The sequence below is a fragment of the Narcine bancroftii genome, chromosome 3, assembly GCF_036971445.1.
Source record: "Narcine bancroftii isolate sNarBan1 chromosome 3, sNarBan1.hap1, whole genome shotgun sequence".
NCBI lineage: Eukaryota > Metazoa > Chordata > Chondrichthyes > Torpediniformes > Narcinidae > Narcine > Narcine bancroftii.
The window spans coordinates 13,498,175-13,517,750 of NC_091471.1; the positions used below are offsets into that span (position 1 = coordinate 13,498,175).

The 19,576-nt window shown below is 40.9% G+C and overlaps 2 long non-coding RNA genes across 2 annotated transcripts in view; one reads left to right on the plus strand and one right to left on the minus strand.

Annotated features, from left to right (window-relative positions):
* LOC138756051 (uncharacterized) overlaps window positions 1-13,183 on the minus strand; it is a 34,680-nt gene extending 21,497 nt beyond the window's left edge. The window contains exons 1-3 of the long non-coding RNA XR_011352703.1: window positions 13,100-13,183; window positions 10,462-10,607; window positions 10,128-10,283 (exon numbers count right to left, since the gene is read on the minus strand). This is a non-coding gene — a long non-coding RNA (uncharacterized lncRNA). The remainder of the gene's footprint in view (window positions 1-10,127; window positions 10,284-10,461; window positions 10,608-13,099) is intronic.
* LOC138756052 (uncharacterized) overlaps window positions 1-15,204 on the plus strand; it is a 66,322-nt gene extending 51,118 nt beyond the window's left edge. Inside the window, exon 3 of the long non-coding RNA XR_011352704.1 lies at window positions 14,771-15,204. This is a non-coding gene — a long non-coding RNA (uncharacterized lncRNA). The remainder of the gene's footprint in view (window positions 1-14,770) is intronic.
* Window positions 15,205-19,576: the final 4,372 nt, after the last annotated feature.

A 19,576-nucleotide genomic window follows, 5' to 3' on the forward strand; every position in this document is an offset into this window, starting at 1 on the left:
TTCCATATTTCAATTAAATGTTTCATTACCAATTAACAATTTTGAATTCCATTTCTAAATAAATTCTGATGGACTTCTCATTAATTTTATCTAATTTATATTTGGTTTATTTAGATCAAATATTGCATTAATAAATTTCAATTGTGCAGCTTTATAATAATTCTGAAAATGTGGAAGTTGTAAACCACATAATTCAAATTTCCAGGTTAATTTCTCCAAAGACACCCTATTCATTTTCCATTTCCATAAAAATTTCCTTACAATTGAATTAAGATCTTTAAATTTTTTTTTGAGGTACTAAACAAGGAATAGATTGAAAAAGATATTGAATCCATGGAAAATATTCATTTTAAATCATCTTTAATTTTATTAAATAATGGAACATAATTTAACTTATATAGATTATCTAAATTTCTATCAATTCTGATACCTAAATATTTAATTGGGCTATATGTCCACTTAAATTGAGCTACACGTTTACAACGATAATAATCTCCTTCTACTAATGGCATAACTTCACTTTTGTCCCAATTAATTGTACAACCAGATATTTCCCCATAATCTTGTAATTTTTTATATAAAGAAATTAAAGAATATTCAGGATCTGTTATATAAATCAATGAATCAACTGCAAACAAACTAATTTTATACTCCTCCTTATTCACTTTAATTCCTTTAATACTAAAATATTGCTTTATTGATTGTGTCAACAGTTCAATTGCTAAAACAAATAATGCAGGAGATAAGGGAGAACCTTTTCTAGCCGATCTTGTTAATGAAAAAAGAAGAAAGTTGTCCATTGGTAACTACCCTAGCCAAAGGATTTCTATATAAAGCTTTAATCCAATTCATAAATATTGGCCCAAATTGAAATTTTTGCAAAGCCTTAAATAAATAATTTCATTCTAATCTGTCAAACGATAAAACTAATACTAAATCCGATTGTCTCTGAGAACTATGAACTAGACTAATTACCAGCAGAGTGTCTTTTTTTAATTAATTCAGATTGATCTAAATGAACCAACTCAGGTAAATATTCATTCATTCTAATAGCCTAAACTTTAGCAACGATCTTACAATCAAAATTTAATAATGATGAAAAGGTCTATAAGACTCCAGTTTTAATAAATCTTTATCTTTCTTAGGTATTACTGTTATTACAGCATTTGGAAAATATTCTGGTAATGAACAAGTTACAGTCACTTGTTTTAATACTTCCATTAATAAAGGCCTCAATAAGTCTTTAAATTTTCTATAAAATTCACCAGCATTTCCCATTTTGCATAGAATTTAAAGCCTTAATAACTTCTTTGCTCATAAATGGAGAATCTAAATCCTTTTGAGCTTAGCAATTCAAAGATGGAAGTTGAAACTTCTGCAAAAGAATCATTAATTTCTTCTTTGTTATTCAATGCTTGAGATAAATATAACTTAGTATAATACTCCCTGAAAGAATCATTTATATCCTGTAGTTTATAAGTAAATTTTGAATTCTTCTTGATAGTATTAATAATCCTTGATGCTTGCTCCATTTTCAATTGCTAAGCTAATACCTTATGTGCTTGTTTTCCTAAGGCCTGAAGGCCTATAAAAGGAGTGAAAGGTGAGGGAGCGGCCAGCGAGGAGCAGCTCAGTGAGTAAGTGGGGCAGTGAAGGAGTGGAGACTTGGGACTTTGGCTCGAGTGGGGCGTGAAGGAATGGAGACTTGGGACTTTGGCTCGAGTGGGGCAATGAGGGAGTGGAGACTTGGGACTTTGGCTCGAGTGGAGCAGTGAAGGAATGGAGACTTGGGACTGGCTCGAGTGGGGCAATGAAGGAGTGGAGACTTGGGACTTTGGCTGGAGTGGGGCAGTGAAGGAGTGGAGATGGGACTTTGGCTCGAGTGGGGCAATGAAGGAGTGGAGACTTGGGACTTTGGCTCGAGTGGGGCAGTGAAGGAAGGGAGACTTGGGACTTTGGCTCGAGGGACTTTGAGCATGGGCTAAGAAGGAACTCCATGTGTGGTAAGGTATCCTTTTTGGTTAGTCTTTTAGTATTATTTGTTTAGTTTTTATTTTAAATAACCTATATATATTAAGAAAGGAGGTAATGGAGTCAGCTAGGGTAGTCAAATGCTCCAATTGTGGGATGTGGGAAGTCAGCTGTTCCTGACGACTACACCTGCAAAAGGTGCATCCAATTGCAACTCATGAGCGACCATGTTAGGGAGATTGAGTTGCAATTGGATGAACTGAGGATTATAAGGGAAGCAGAGGCAGTGATAGAGAGGAGTTACAGGGAGACAGTCACCCCTAGAAGGCAGGAGTCAGGGAATTGGGTGACTTTGAGGAAAGGAGGGAGAGTGCTAGTGCAGAGTACCCCTGTGGAAGTGCCCCTCAGCAACATGTATTCGACATTGGATACTGCTGGGGGGAACAGCCTATCAGGGATGAGTCGTGGGGGTCAGGTCTCTGGCACAGGGGCTTCCGCTGAGGCTCAGAAGGGAAGGAGGGATAAGAACTGGGTAATTGTGGTTGGGGACTCACTTGTCAGAGGGACAGATAGGAGGTTTGTTGGATGAGATCAGGGATCCAGGTTGTTCTGTTGCCTCCCTGATGCCAGGGTCCGAGATGTCTCTGATCGAGTTCACAGAATTCTGCAAGGGGAAGGTGAGCAACCAAAAGTCGTGGTCCATGTGGGGACCAATGACTTAGTTAGAAGTGGGGATGAGGTCCTGAAACAGGAATACATAGAATTAGGCAGGAAGTTAGAAAACAGGTCCTCTAAGGTAGTAATCTCTGGATTGCTGCCCGTGCCACGCGCTAGAGAGGGTAGAAATAGGAGGATGTGGAGGATGAATGCGTGGCTAAAGAGCTGGTGCAAGGGGCAGGGGATAAGATTTTTGGATCATTGGGATCTCTTCTGGGGAAGGTCGGACCTGTACAAGAGGGTCGGACTCCACTTGAACTGGAGGGAGACCAATATCCTGGCAAGCAGATTTGCTAGAGCTGTGGGGGAGGGTTTAAACTAGTTTGGCAGGGGGGTGGGGAGCAGAGTTTGCGAGCAGTGTCTAGGGTGCATGGCCACCTAGTTAAGAATGATAAAAATAACAAAGGAAGGATAGAGGTTAAGGTAAAAGGTAGAATAGAGAATATATGTGAGGGTCATTCTCTGAAATGCATGTACTTTAATGCAAGAAGCATAGTGAACAAGGTAGAGGAGCTTAGAGCATGGATTGGCACTTGGAATGCCACTTGTGGCAATTAGTGAGACCTGGTTACAGGAGGGACAGGACTGGCAACTAAATCTTCCAGAATACAAATGTTTTAGATGTGATAGAACAGGGGGTAAAAAAGGGGGAGGAGTTGCTTTACTTGTTAAGGAGGACATTACTGCCGTGAGGTGGCAGGATGGTTTGGAGGGATCGTCCAGTGAGGCTGTTTGGGTGGAATTGAGGGGTGGAGGAGGCATGAGGGCACTAATCAGAGTGTATTATAGACCACCAAATGGGCCAAGAAAATTGGAGGAACAAATTTGTAAGGAGATAGCATATATGTGTCATAAACTTAAGGTAGTGATCATGGGAGATTTTAACTTTCCTCACATTGATTGGGATACCCATACAGTTAGAGGGCTGGATGGGCTAGAGTTTGTTAAATGTGTGCAAGATAGTTTTCTTAATCAATACGTAGAGGAACTGACTCGGGACGGTGTAATACTGGATCTCCTGTTAGGGAACGAGCTAGGTCAGGTGTCTGAGGTTAATGTTGGAGAACAAATTGGGTCTCGTGATCACAACTCTATTAGTTTTAGGGTAGTTTTAGGGAATAGCAAAGAAGGGCCTAAAGTTGAGGTTCTGGATTGGAGAAAAGCAAATTTTGAAGGAATAAGAATGGATTTGGGGAATATTGAGTGGGACATGATTTTTTCAGGAAAGGATGTAAATGAAAAATGGAGAATATTCAAAGAAGAAATTTTGAGGGTACAGAGTAGATATGTCCCAGTGAGGATCAAAGGAAAGGCTGGAAGTCATAGGGAGCCTTGGTTTTCGAGGAATATTAGAAATTTGGTTAGGAGAAAGAGGGAGGTGTACAAGAGGTATAAACAGTAGGGTGCTGAGAAATTGAAAGAGGACTACAAGGAGTGTAGAAGGAATCTTAAGAAAAGAAATTAGAAAGGCCAAAAAGAGGCACGAAGAGGCTTTGGCATACAGAGTAAAAATAAATCCAAAGGGTTTCTATGGGTATATTAAAAGTAAAAGATTAGTGAGGGATAAAATTGGACCCCTTGTAGATAGGGAGGGTAGGCTGAGTGAGAAGTCAGAGGAGATGGGGGAAATTTATTTTAAATGATTTCTTTTCCTCGGTATTCACTAGGGAAAAAAATATTGTACCAGTTGAAGTAAAGAAAAATAGTGGGGAGGTCATGAATCATATAAGGATAACCGAGGAGGTAGTGATGGCAGTGTTAAAAAAGATAAAAGTGGATAAATCTCCAGGTCAGGACAATGTATTCCCAAGGACACTCAGGGAGAATAGTGAGGCCATTAACAGATGTTAATTTAAGATGTCACTGGTCACGGGGGTAGTGCCAAAGGATTGGAGGGTGGCTCATGTTATTCTGCTGTTTAAGAAAGGGTCCAAATGTAAGCCAGGAAATTATAGACCTGTGAGTCTGACGTCTGTGGTGGGTAAGTTAATGGAAAGTGTTCTGAGGGATGGCATTTACAAATATTTGGAAGAACAGGGATTGATAAGTAGTAGTCAGGATGGTTTTGTCAGGGGTAGATCATGCTTAACAAACCTTATAGAGTTTTTTGAGGGGGTTACAAAAAAGATTGATGAAGGGAAGGCTGTGGATGTTGTCTATTTAGACTTTAGTAAAGCTTTTGACAAAGTTCCCAACAGGAGGTTAGGAAAAAAGGTGGAGGTATTAGGTATAAATAAGGAGGTAGTGAAATGGATTCAGCAATGGTTGGATGGGAGGTGTCAGAGAGTAATGGTAGAAAATTGTTTGTCAAATTGGAGGCCGGTGACTAGTGGACTTCCTCAGGGATCGGTCCTGGGTCCACTATTGTTTGTTATATATATTAAAGATCTGGAAGAAGGGGTGGTAAATTGGATAAGTAAGTTTGCAGATGATACAAGGATTGGTGGTATTGTGGACAGTGAGGAAGATTACCGTAGCTTAAAAAGAGATATAGGAAAGCTAGAGGAGTGGGCTGAGAAATGGCTGATGGAATTTAATACGGATAAGTGTGAAGTGTGCATTTTGGAAAGGCAAATCTAAATAGGTCATATACATTGATTGGTAGACAATTGAGGAGTACAGAGCAACAAAGGGATTTAGGAGTTATGGTAAATAGTACCCTCAAGGCTGATACTCAGGTAGATGGTGTGGTGAAGAAGGCATTTGGAATGTTGGCCTTCATAAATCAGAGTATTGAATTCAAGAGTAGGGAGGTTATGATGAAATTGTACAAGGCATTGGTGAGGCGAAATTTGGAGTACTGTGTACAGTTTTGGTCACCAAATTATCGGAAAGATATAAACAAAATAGAGAGAGTGCAGAGAAGGTTCACGAGAATGTTGACAGGATTTCAAGGTTTGAGTTACAGAGAAAGGTTGAGCAGCCTGGGGCTTTTTTCTCTGGAGCATAGAAGATTGAGGGAGGATTTGATGGAGGTGTTCAAGATTTTAAAAGGGACAGAGAGAGTCGACGTGGATAGGCTTTTTCAATTAAGAGTGGGGAATATTCAAACCAGAGGCCATGGTTTGAGATTGCAAGGGGAAAATTATAAGGGGAACATGAGGGGAAATTTCTTCACACAAAGGGTGGTAGGGATGTGGAATGAGCTTCCCGACAGACGTGGTTGAGGCGGGATCATTGGTTACATTTAAGGAAAGACTGGATAATTACATGGAGGGGAGAGGATTGGAGGGGTATGGACCGGGTGCTGGTCAGTGGGACTAGGAGGGTGGGGATTTGTTCCGGCATGGACTGGTAAGGCCAAACTAGCCTGTTCTGTGCTGTATATAGTTATATGGTTATAATTCAGAATATTTTTGTTTGGTTCTATCAACTAATATCTCAGTCCTATGTCAGAATTTAATTACTTTTATATTTATCAATATCAACCTCTTTTTTTTAGATGCTTTAAAAATTTTTTTTTTCCAAAATTGCAATTTCATTCTCTAATTTATTTACTTCCTTAAGATAATTTTCTTAATTTTAGTCGAATAACTTATTATTTGGCCTTTTAAATAAGATTTTAATGCATCCCATAAAATAAATTTATTATCAACTGAATTAATATTTGTATATAAATATTTGACTTCTCAAAAAGCCACAAAATTCTACATTTTTTAATTCTTTTTCTTCTTTGGCTTGGCTTCGCGGACGAAGATTTATGGAGGGGTATGTCCATGTCTGCTGCAGGCTCAGGCTCATTGGTGACTGACAAGTCCGATGCGGGACAGGCAGGCACGGTTGCAGCGGTTGCAAGGGAAAATTGGTGGGTTGGGGTTGGGTGTTGGGTTTTTCCTCCTTTGTCTTTTGTCAGTGAGATAGGCTCAGCGGTCTTCTTCAAAGGAGGAAATTGATTTAATTCTATTAGAATTCAAACATGATGTCAATAATGGTGAATGGTCTGATACAATTCTCGGTTTATATTCAATCCTTCTTTGTAGATGATCTGAAATTTTAAAAAAAATCTATTCTAGAATAAGAGTCAAACCAATAAGAATAAAATGAATAATCTTACTCTTTAGGATTCAATTTCCTCCAAATATCTGCTAAATTCATATCTTCCATTAATGTCAATATTATTTTAGCCATTTTCAATCTCATTAAAGATTTTGTAGATTTATCTAAAATGAGTCCAAACAGCAATTAAAATTTCCACCAATTATTATATTTCCTTTTACTTGTATCAAATTAAGAAAAAAACATCTTGAATAAATTTTTCATCTATACACATTCATAAAATCCAAGATTCTGAATAAATTCAACAATTTACCAAAACAAATCTACCACAGGATCAATAACTCTTGATTTTAATTTGAATGGTAAGTTTTTATTAATTAAAATAGCTACTTCTCATGCTTTAGAATTAAAGGACAAAGCTATAACTTGACCAACCCATTTTCTCTTTATCTTTTGATATTCTATCTCAGTTAGATGTTCCCTGCAAGAAAGCAACATCTACTTTCAACTCCTTAATATGAGATAAAACTCTTTTCCTTTTGATTGGGTTATTGAGCACGTTCACATTCAACATTACATAATTCAAACCATGTGTTACCATAATATAATTTAGACAATACTCAGTTCTCCTCTCCACCCTGGGTCATCCCAGCTCCACAGCTAACTTTCAAACATACCATCTCCAAAGATAGAATGCAAGAAACCCCAAATAATATAAAACAATAAAATAAAAAAACCCAAAAGCGCTGATTAGGTCAGCACTAACTCTCTTAATTATGAGAAGTGGGTGTCGCCACTAGTGGCATGAGGCCCCGTAAGAGGAAAACAGAAAAAGAGAATCGGCCTCCCCCAGACAGAATATAACCATATAACAATTTACAGTAAGGAAACAGGACATATCGGCCCTTCTAGTCCGCATTGATTTATGTGAAACTCCACTTGTTCCACCTACCCACTCCCATGCCCAAAACCCTCCAACCCATTCACATCCATGTACTCATCTAACCTCCTCTTAAATGACAGAATTGACCCTGCCACAACTACCTCTTCCAGTAGATCATTCCGCTCAGCGACCACACTCTGCGTGAAGAAGCATCCTCTTATATTACTCCTAACATTTTTGCCCTCTAACCCTTAACTTATGACCCCTTGTACCAATCTCCCCTACCCTCAGGGGAAAGGGACTATTCACATCTACTCTATCTATTCCCTTCATAATTTTAAATACCTCTATCAAATCCCCTCTCAATCTTTTACACTCCAACGAATAAAGTACCAGTCTACTTAATCTTTCCCCATATTCAAGATACTGCAATCCAGACAACATTCTTTTTTTGCACCCTTTCTACCTTATTTATATCCTTCCTACAATTTGGAGACCAGAAACGCGCACAATACTCCAAACTTGGCCTCACCAAAGCCTTATACAGTTTCAGCATCACTTCCCAGCTCCTATATTCTATGCTATGATTTATTAAGGCCAGCATACCAAAAGCCTCTTCACCACTCTATGTATATGAGAAACTACCTTCAAGGAACACTGAACTGTTATTCCAAGATCCCTCTGTTCCTCTTCATTCCTCAATCCCTTCCCCTTCACTGCATACACCCTATTTTGGTTGTTCTTCCCAAAATGAAGCACCTCACACTTATCTACATTAAACTCCATTTGCCACCTTTCAGCCCACTTTTCCAAGCAGCCCAAGTCCTTCTGTAGTCCACGAAAACCCTCCTTACTATCCACAACTCCCCCTATTTTTGTATCGTCTGCATTTTTACTCACCCAATTTACCGCCCCATCATCCAAATCATTCATATAAATGACGAACAACAAAGGACCCAACACCGATCCCTGAGGCACCCTGCTCAACACCGGCCTCCATCCTGACAGGCAGTTGTCCACGACGACTCTCTGGTGCCTATCCTCCAGCCACCGCTGAACCCATCTGACTATCTCTATATCAATCCCTGGAGATTGAACCTTCTTCACTAACCTTCCATACAGAACCTTATCAAAAGCCGTACTAAAATCCAAATAGACCACATCAACTGCTCTATATTCATCAATCTTTCAACAAGATTCATTCAGCCCAACCTTCCCTTCACAAACCCATGTTGGGTGTCCCTGATCAATCCGTGCCTATCCAGATACTTATACATATTATCCCTAAGAATTCCTTCCATTAGTTTCCCCACCACCGATGTCAAACTTACTGGCCTACACCTTACTTGGCCTACACCTTGCATCCTTTTTAAACAGCGGAACCACGTTTGCAATCCGCCAATCCCGCAGCACCACACCCTCCTCCAGTGACTGTTGAAAAATCACTGACAGACCCACCGCTATTTCCTCCCTGACTTCCCTTAAAGTCCTGGGAAAAATCCCATCAGGACCAGGAGACTTATTTACCTTTATGCACCCCAGAAGTTCTAAAATCCCACAATCACAATATTACAATTTAATTTCAATCAATCAGGTACGGTAAGCTGCTTCAAGGTCTCTATTAACTTGATCATCATTAATTTCAATTTGAACCACAGTCAGTCCCTCCCGTCGATTTTTCTTGATCCCCTTGTTGAGATGAATAACATTGTCTTCCATTCTGCTTAATATTAGGCAATGAATTAGCAAATTCCAAAGCTTCCGACCCATTAGCAAAAACTTGTGCTTGAAATTGTCCATAAAAAACTATAAGAACTGCGGGATATCGAAAAGCAAATCTATATCCCTTTTTCCGCAAAACTGACTTGACTGGGTTAAATTATTTTCTTCTTTTGACAATTTCATTACTCAGATCTGCAGAGAAGACTCTATTATTCTGGATCATTAAAAGGGCTTTGTTGTTCCCTGGCTTGGTAACGTAAATATTTAATCAAAATAGAGCATGGCGGTTGTCCTGGATACGGTTTTTTTTTCCTTCGAACTCTATCAAGTTCCAATCCATTTGGAAAATTCTCTGATCCCAAACTTTCAGGCAGCCAAATTTGATAAACAAATTGCACTGGATTAGTGTCCTCAAAGTCCTCAGGCAACCAACACTTTTTTACATTATTTCATTGACTCTAATTTTCCAACATGTAAACTTTTTGCAATAAGTCCTTCTTCTGAATTTCCCACGCCATGAAAGAATCTTTTATCTTATTAACTGTATCCTTACATTCTTCTACCTCCATATGACATCCCTGGAAATCTTCTACAAATTTTTGAACTATAATTTTAATTTGATCAACAGTTTTATTACACTTTGCCATACCTGTCTTCATTACAGTCCTTTCTTCTCTAATAGCTCCCAGTTGAGTAGTAAAATCAACTTTCACTTTTGCAAAATTTGCATCAATTTTTTCACTAATTGATTCAATTTTTTCAAAAATCTTATTAAAAATCTGTGGATCAAGAGGTTTTGAGGTAACTGCAAAAACTGAGGTAACTGCATCTATTTTACCTTGAATATATTGGTCTCCTCCTTCTTCTGATTCCTCTCCCTGTGATTGTGGCAGAAGACTTTCCTCTTCCACTCCTACCTCTTCTTCTTCTTCCTCTGTGGAAGTTGCTAATGGTTGAAATTGCAGACGGGCTTTCAACTTAGCCCTCTTTTGACCTGCAACCAAAGAAGAAGTTAGGTCCGCAGACTCCAACTCAGCCTCTTCCGCAATGTGCAAGCGCGAAGTCCCGTGCTTGCGCATTGGTTCCGCAGTCAGTTCTGTAGTTACCTTCCGCCCTCCAGCACCATCTCCCCCAGCTCCCCGAGAAGGTGGTGCTGGAGTTTGGATTCTTACCTGCGGAGGCTTTGAAGATCGAGGCTGGAGAGGAAAGAGGATTGGAGGCTGAGTCTTCAAGGTAGGCCCAGTTTCTTCCATCACAGTAACTTCAGTTATAGCTGTTTTTTTTTTTTGCAGTTTGTGTTCTAGATTTTTGGTAGCCTCTAGAGAAATTTTAAAATTATTCAATACTTTAAAAAAAAATGTTAAAGTTGGGTATTAATTAATTCTGCCAGGAGAGGTGTTTTCCATGTCTTCTCTCTACGCCATCATCCCACTCCCCCTAACTCTCATATTTATGAAACAATATTCATATATATATATATATATATATATATATGTGAATAATTGCCCTGTTTGTCTGTATGTGTGTTATGTCTGGATGTGCTTTGCACTGAGGATTGGAGAACACTGTTTCATCGGGTTGTGTACTTGTGTAATCGGATCACAATAAATTTGTGTTGACTTGGTCCAAAACTGGAGGGAATAGATTTAAGGTAAGAAGGGAAAGATTTAAAAGAAACCTGAGGGAAAATTGTTCAGTTCGAAGGGGGTGGATTTGTGGAATGATCTGCTGGAAGAATTGCAGAGGTGGGTACACTTACAACTTTTTAAAGTTGTTTAGCAGATACATGGATATCAATGGTTTAGAGCATTTAGAGAGAATGCATCCGATGTGGTGGGACCCTTTTGGGCAGAATTAAGGGTCATTTTGAAAAAAATACACCCACAGGACCCTGTCTTGTTCCTTCAGGGTGACATTACAGACTTGTGTCTAAAACTTTCTAAACACCAAACTCAATTTGTGAAGGTCACCTTGGCAGTGGCCAGGAGATGCATAATGGTTAACTGGAAATCTGACTCTCAGCTAAGCACAGCAAGATGGAACAGGGAGATGCAGAGCCTTGTTCCTCCGGAGAAAATTACTTACAACTTAAGAGGGAAAGACGGCATATTAATTGAGATATGGTAGCCATACCTCTGGCACATTAAAATGCAGGTGTGATTGGTCTCCCCAGAGCCTTTAACAATGGGAATAACTGGACTTCACAAGCCCTGAAATGCTGCAAATGTGGAGATAACTTGAAAATCCTGCCAGCTCTCTCTCCATTTTTTTTCTTCTTTGCATTTATACTTTCATTATTATTTATAACAGATGATATTTATGTTTTGGCATTGGGAGGAGGGAGGGTGAATGATGGTAGGGGGTAGGGATAGATGGGGGAAGGAAAAAATAAGGACTCGGGAAACAATGATCTGTAAAAGAGGAGGATTGTTCCCCCTATTCCACTTAGTTAATACGAGTGTGTAAAATTTTAAATAAAATTTCCAAAAAAAGAATGTTGCCTAGGTTTCAGGGTTTAAATTACAGGGAAAAAATAAACAGGCCAGGACTTTACTCCCTCGAGCATAGAAGATTGAGGGGTGATTTGATAGAGGTATTTAAAATGATGAGGGAGACAGATAGAGTCAATGTGGACAGGCTTTTTCCATTGAGAAAGGGGGAGATTCAACCAAGAGGACATGGATTAAGTTCGAAGGGGGAAAAGTTGAAGGGAAGCATGAGGGGGAATTTCTTCACTCAGACGGTGGTGGGGGTGTGGAATGAGTTTCCAGCCAAAGTGGTAGATGCGGGCCCGATTTGAATATTTAAGGAAAAGTTGGTTAGGTATATGGAAGAGAGGGTTATGGGGTGGGCGTAAGTCATTGGGACGAGGTGAGAGATAGTGTTCAGCATGGACTATAAGGCCAGAACTGGCCTGTTTCTGTGCTGTAATTGTTATATGGACATATCAGGCCAGAACTCTTCATTAAGACTGACGTTTCTCGAGCTGATGAGTTCTTCCAGCAGATTGTATGTTGCTCTAGATTCCATTGTCTGACTCCCCAGCGTGTCAGTAACTACAGAGAGTCTGTTATACAGCTTTAAACACCTACCTGGTGAAGTTGCTCAATGCTGGGCCTGGATCTCATGAAGGACAGACAAACAAAAGAACACTAGTGAATCAGGTGTGTTTTCAAAGTTAGACAGTGTGGAAACAGGCCCTTCGGCCCAACTTGCCCATTCCAAACAAAATGTCCCACAAACATGATTCCAATCAGCCTGATTTTGGAGCATACTGCTTTAAATGCTTGTTATCCATGCATCTATCCAATTTGTTCTTTAATGTTGTGATAGCATCTGCCTCAACCATCTCCTCTGGAAACCCATTCCATACACCCACAACCCTCTGTGAGAAAAAATTCCCACTCAGTTTCCTGTTAAACCCCTCCCCCCTCATCTTTAACCCATGTCCTACTGATTCCCCTACTCTGGGCAAAAGACTCTGTGCTTTCACCCGATCTATAACCCTTAGGATTTTCAAGTTCAATTTCAAGTTCTAGTTTGTTATCAGATTGCACATATACAACCCCATGAAACATCATTCTTGGCAATAAATGTGCAGACATACACTCATACAGGCAAACAATACATATGCAGGTCAAATATACATATATCAACATAAAGTTGTTTAGCAGATACATGGATATCAATGGTTTAGAGCATCATGGTTGGCCACCTCAAACGGGTACATCTTGACCGTGACCAACCAGTAACTGTTCCAGCCCTGCAGTGGAGATGTCAGCCTCCCAAACTTATAAACTGTTTACAAACCGTGCACGGACTCTGCACCTCCAAACACCGGTTCTGGGTGGTGAGGGGGGAGAGTGTCATGTAGTGGGCAGCACTTATCCATGAGCAAACTGGGTCACAGAGTGCAAGCTCGCACTTGGCTGATGTCACAATGGTCCCGGTGGCGGGGTGGGAAAGAGACAAAGGGTCGGGTGGTGGGGTGGGGGGGTGATGCTGTTAAGCTCTCAGAGATTTCCAGTAAAGTCAGTAGTTGGTTCAGCTCACTCACAGCTTCTGTGTGATTTATTTTCTTTTGTTCGCTGCACAGCCCACTGAGCACAATTTTTTACTGCTATGTGATGCCATGTTTAAATAAACTAATAACAGTAACACCCATCAATTCGCAGATTAATATTATCAACGTCGCTGAAAAAGGTTAAAACAAAACTCATTCAACTACAAAGACAGTTGACAAACTATCCAAATGCTTAACATGAAAATGTTCACACAGCACAGTTTATATTGGTTTACAAAATATTTGACATAAAACTGCACAGAATAACCCACATATTTAAGTCACTCAGTTATCTTTTCTCTTTCCTGTCTTTGGTACTTACCCATTCTTTGTAAACTCTATCTAAACTAACAGAACTTCCATCCAATTAAGAGCTTGAAAGGTCACCCCAACATCAACTTTGCCAAGTCGCAAAACCCTTCATTTTGAAAAACAACTACCATCATTCGAGCAAAGTTTGAAATCAGTTTGGATTTAGTTTTATCCTGCGCTGAAAATTTGAAATCACTGAACTGTCTAACTATTTCAGTATTTTCCCCAAGACAATCATGAAGTTTAGACATAAGGTATTAACATGTTTAGCGCCGAATATGAAGTCCCAATCTGCAATTGCAGAGAAATCAGAAGCGAGAAGCAGCATTATAACTCCCAGGGGGCATCGAACTGGCCACGTGACGTCAGTGCACAATAACGTCAGCGCGGGTTGAGCGCGCGATTCTAGCTTTTAAAAGGTTGCGCGGGCGATGAAGAGTAAATCTGCTTTCCTCACTGCAGAAAAGCCTTGTGTGGTTACTTCGCCGTGTCCACAAGCTGATCATTCTTGTACCTTATCTTCAGGAAACCTTTCCTCCAAATGATCGCAAATATGATGTACAGAAGTCATCAGCGAACTCATATCTACTGTGACATTATCCTCACATTTCTGGCTGAGCAAACGCTTAACATTGCCACCCCTCGAAACATCGTCTCCCAGATACTGCTTTCTTGCCTCGTTAATTTTCCCTCGCGCATAATGAAGTGAAGCAATCGGCGTCAGGCCACTCTTTGGCAGAATCTTACACAGTGCAGCCAGTCCTTCAAAGACATCAGGTATTTTGTAAAGCTACTTTGGATGTGATCTTTATCAATTACTCGTGACAGTATGTAGCCACAGGGTCGTTTGACTTATCTTCTTCAAAGTATGCAATGGGAGCCTCATCATTTTTTTAAAATTATTGCCTGCAATGCAGTGTCTAGATAACCATCTGATTTCATTAAATGGTCTGAAAGCAATAGCTTCATTTTCAGACACCTCTGCTATTTCTTTAAACTTGCATGTTTAAACTGTAGATCGAGAAAAACACTGTATAGATTTCTCTCATCAATGTTTTAATGATTCTTATTAATTTGACTTCTTTCCATGCCTCAAAAATCCCCAGATCATCATGGTGTTGTTGAACGAAGCATGGAATGTCCTGTTTCAGTCCTGCTGAGATGCCATTAACTCTGCCCAACATGACTGACGCTCCTTCAGACATAAATAACACCATTTTATGGAGGGCAAGTTTCTTCTGTTCCTAAAACTGCTTGATCACAGAAACAATAGAGAAAGCATCGCAAACCTGCAACAGAATTATCCCGCCAAAAAATGTTTTATGCACAGCACTGTAGCGGCCTGCTAACCAGGGCATGACCTGGTACACAAGACGGCCGATGGGCACGGCGACCGCGCGGACCCTGCAGGGGCCCACGACCTTCGTCCCAGGTGATGACCCGCTAGGTGGGAAGCAATGAGCAACAGCGGGAATGCCAACCAAGCCGAGGCCGGCGCTGCGGTGACTTCACTCCAGCCATCAGTGGCGGGGAGAGAATATAAGCTGAGCAGCCAGTGCAATAAACGAGTCTTTGACTTCGACTTCTTGGGTGTGTGTCATTCTTTCCACACTCTGCGGTTGCGGGCACATTGCAGTACAATTTTTACATCTGAATATGAAGTACAGAATAAGACTTCTGTTGACAGAAATGTCTGTGCTTTCAACAACTGTTAACATGTGAAAAAATGCTAATGCTATTTCTTCCAACATGTCTTTCTGAACAATGTCGTTGATAGTCTACTTTTGCTTCGCTAGCTGTCTGGGAGTTGAACATTCTTTTCTGTATGTTCATTGACAGATGAATGTCAAGAGTTATTCATTTTAACAGCTAACAACACGCTGTCGATAAGAACTTTGATCTCCTCTGGTTTTCACTCTGGCTGATCTGCACTGACACGTGACATGCATACCTATAACACGTAAGGATGGGTTTTGTTTCCTGAGCTTTTGTACACCGTCCCAATGCAATTTACTTGCCAAATGATGCTTGAAGAAAGCCAAGCCTCCAAATACCATCCCACTTCTTACCATTAACAACTTCTCCATCACGGCCACACAAACAGATAAGTCTGGTTCCTGAATCACACCTAAATATTTCTCCCAGCTGAATTTTCAAGACCTCAGGAGCTTTCACTGTAGCAGTTTCTACTATTTTGTTGAGCCATTCAACTTTAAACAAACTTGCAATTCTTTCGCGCTTCATGCCCTTTGCTCCTTTTGAATACAACATAGTGGATCAATTTTTTTTTCAATGAAAACTCAGTAAGTTATCTACAGAACTTGAAACAGATCTTCGTAAACTTTACGATATGAACACTGTCCACCAACCATGGCTGCAGCTGTACGAACCAGAACAGGAAAGGTCAGGTGGTGTAAATTAGTGATGTGCCAATGTGGCATTTGAAAAACTGATTAACCAGTTAACAAAAACAGTATCTAAGAGATTCTTTTCAATCAGTATAATTATTAATTACTACATTATTTTAGGTAACTAACCTTTCGTGCGCACATTAATTTCCTTTGTGGGCTGGCTGCAAAATGGGTGTGCGTGCACACAGCTTAGAAGGAAAAGTGGTGCCAACACTCAGGACAAGATAAAACTCCAAAGGATTGTGAACTGGGACTCCCACATCGAAGACAACTTAAGAAAGCAACCACTTTTCTCAAGGATCCCCACCACCCAGGCCACACGCTCTTCACTCTGCCACCCTCAAAGGCGAGCACTCAGCGGCACAAGGGCAGCTTCTTCCCCGTTGCCATCAGATTCCTGAATGAACAATAGACCACAGACACGGCCTCACTTTGACTTTTTATTGCACTATTTTTATTTATTTTTTATGGTAGTTTTTATATAAATACTTGCACTGTGGAGATCCAAGAAATTAACAAATGTAGTGACAATAAATTTTGAGTGAGCAGCTCATTTAGTCCAGTGTTCCTCAATCTTTTTCTTTCCACTCACATCCCTTTTTAAGTAATCCCTCTAGTCCGCACCGATCTAAGTGATCTCCTCTAGTCCCACCTACCTGCTCCCTGTTCATAACTGTCCAATCTCCTCACATCCATGCACTTATCCAAACTTCTCTTAAATGACAAAATGGACCCTGCTGCCACCACCTCTTCTGGAAGGTCATTCCACTCAGCCACCACTCTCTGAGTGAAGAAGCCCCCTCTCATGTTATTTCTAAACTTTTCCCCCAATTCTTAACTCATGACCCCTCATTCCAATCTCACCTACCCTCAAGGGGAAGAGCCTATTCACATCCACTCTATCAATCCCACTCATAATCTTAAATACCTCTATCAAATCCCCCCCTCAACCTTCTACGCTCCAATGAATAAAGACCCAATCTACTCAATCTTTCTCCGTATTCTAGATACTGCAATCCAGGCAACATTATAGTAAATCTTCTCTGCACCCTCTCTACCTTATTGATATTCTTCCTATAATTTGGGGACCAGAACTGCACACAATATTCCAAACTTGGCCTCACCAATGCCTTGAACAGTCTCAACATCACCTCCCAGCTCCTATATTCTATGCTTTGATTTATAAAGGCCAGCGAACCAAAAGCCTTCTTCACCACCCTATCCACATGAGAATCCACTTTCAAAGAATGATGAACCGTTATTCCAAGATCCCTCTGTTCCTCTGCGTTCCTTAATCCCCTCCCCTTCACTGCATACGTCCTGCTTTGATTAGTTTTCCCAAAATGAAGAACTTCACACTTATTGGTATTAAATTCCATCTGCCATCTTTCAGCCACTCTTCTAAGCCGTCCAAATCCTTCTGCAGTCGCTGAAAACCATCTTCACTATCCACAACTCCCCCTATTTTTGTATCGTCCGCATATTTACCAACCCTTTTACCACTCCATCAACCAAATCATTAAATGTAAATGAAAAACAACAAGGGACCCAACACCGATCCCTGAGGCACCCCGCTCGTCACCGGTCTCCATCCTGACAGACAGTTATCCACCTTGACTCTCTGGCATCTACCTTCAAGCCACCGTTGAACCCATCTGACTGTCTCAACATTAATACCTAGTGCCTGAACCTTGCTTACCAAACTTCCATGTGGAACCTTATTGAAGGCCTTACTGAAATCCATATAGACTACATCTACTGCTCTACCCTCATCAAAAACCAACAAAAATATTAAAAGAGATATGCTGGAGAAACTCAGCTAGTCTCAGAGAGTCCATAGGGGGTAAAAATATTTTACTGACTTTTCAGGGCTGGGCCTTTCCTCGTCATTCCTCACTTATACCTTGAGGAAGGGTTCAGGTGTCAGTAATGTATTTTAACCTCCTATGGACGCTATTGTGTTACTTGGGAGGCTTGTTAAATAACAAGAGATGCAAGATTCTGTTGTCTATCTCGTTGTCGATCCTAACATCCTTATATCACCAGGCATTGAGGAGATGAGACCGTGGGGAAGCCCCTCAAACAATAGAGGAGGAAGTAATGACAAGATGTCACAATGGTGGCAATGGTGTAAATAGAAATGAATGGACAGTGATGGAAATGTATGAATATGACACTAAGGGTGGGAAGAGAATTTGAATAGTTTTCTTTTTGTAAATAATTTATTGTTAAGGAAGTCTATTTTTTGTTAAAAAAAAATGATATGTTCATAGTGGCCAACGACCGTCACCACAGGTCAACACAGAAGACGCCGTTTGAACACAGCAATAGAGCAGGCATCACAAGGTGTCAACGGCCTGTACCAATAGGCCGCTGCAGAACAGGCTCAGCCAGCCCATCGCTGAAGACAGATCGTGAAAGGGCCAATTAGCGCCTAGGGCGGCACAAATCACACCTGTGGATGACGCTGCAGCAAAGTGGGCTGATCCAGCCAATCACCGGTGGCGGGTGGTGAAGACTCCAATCAGAGCCCGAAGGAACACTGGCTGTGCCCATCGGTGACGTGGCAGCCAAGGTCAGCCTGACTATATAAATCAGGGTCAACTGCACTCCTTGGAGTGCATGTCTTATTTCCCGAGCTGTAACCTCAAGACACACCATATGTTAATAAACTCTTGGAATCAACTTCGAAGTCTCCGTCCTTGAGTTAATTTCTGTGATACTCAAGTTATAATGTAATTAATCATGCTTATGAAACGGGTGTGCACACTGCTGTATTCCACAGCTCTACTCTTTGGGTCCAGACTACCACATTAGCACAATCCACATCCCTTTTTACTCATTCTAGCCCTCACTATTCTTGCCCCTGCAACAGTCATCAAGTGTGCTGGGATCTTCCAAGGTTGTGTCAAGCATTGACTAAGCATTTGGATGTGGGGTGATACCTCCCTGTGGAGTCCTCTTCCTGCACACACACCCTTGCACTCACTCTTGCCACGTGCTCTTCCAATGACGTCCCTTTTCCCAGCGACCAAGTTCCTTTTCATCGTCAACACCCTTCACAAGTGTTTTCCCATCACCTCCCACTCCGTGTCTAAAAATGGGGAAGTGGACAATTTTGGTTTCACTCAAAATTTTGCAATGCCATTTTTAATTCAGCAATCGAGCATGCTCCAGGGCCTTCTGGTTCATGCTCCCGCACTGCCGAAATCCACCCATATGACCAATGAACTGACTAACCCTACGCATGTTTGGAACATGGGAGGAACCTGGAGCACCCGGACGTAATCCATGCGGACACGGCGAGATTGTGCAAACTCTTTACGATCAGCAGTGGATTCGAACCTGGGTCTGTGTTGCGCACACTGCTAGGCTAATTCTGCTGCTGGGAGTGTAGTGTGTATTCTCTTCTGGAGACGCTGGAAGGTGGACAGAAAATCATGGAAGTATTTATGATGGTGGAAGGTACATAATATGCTTGACTCTTCCAGCCAACAGGGA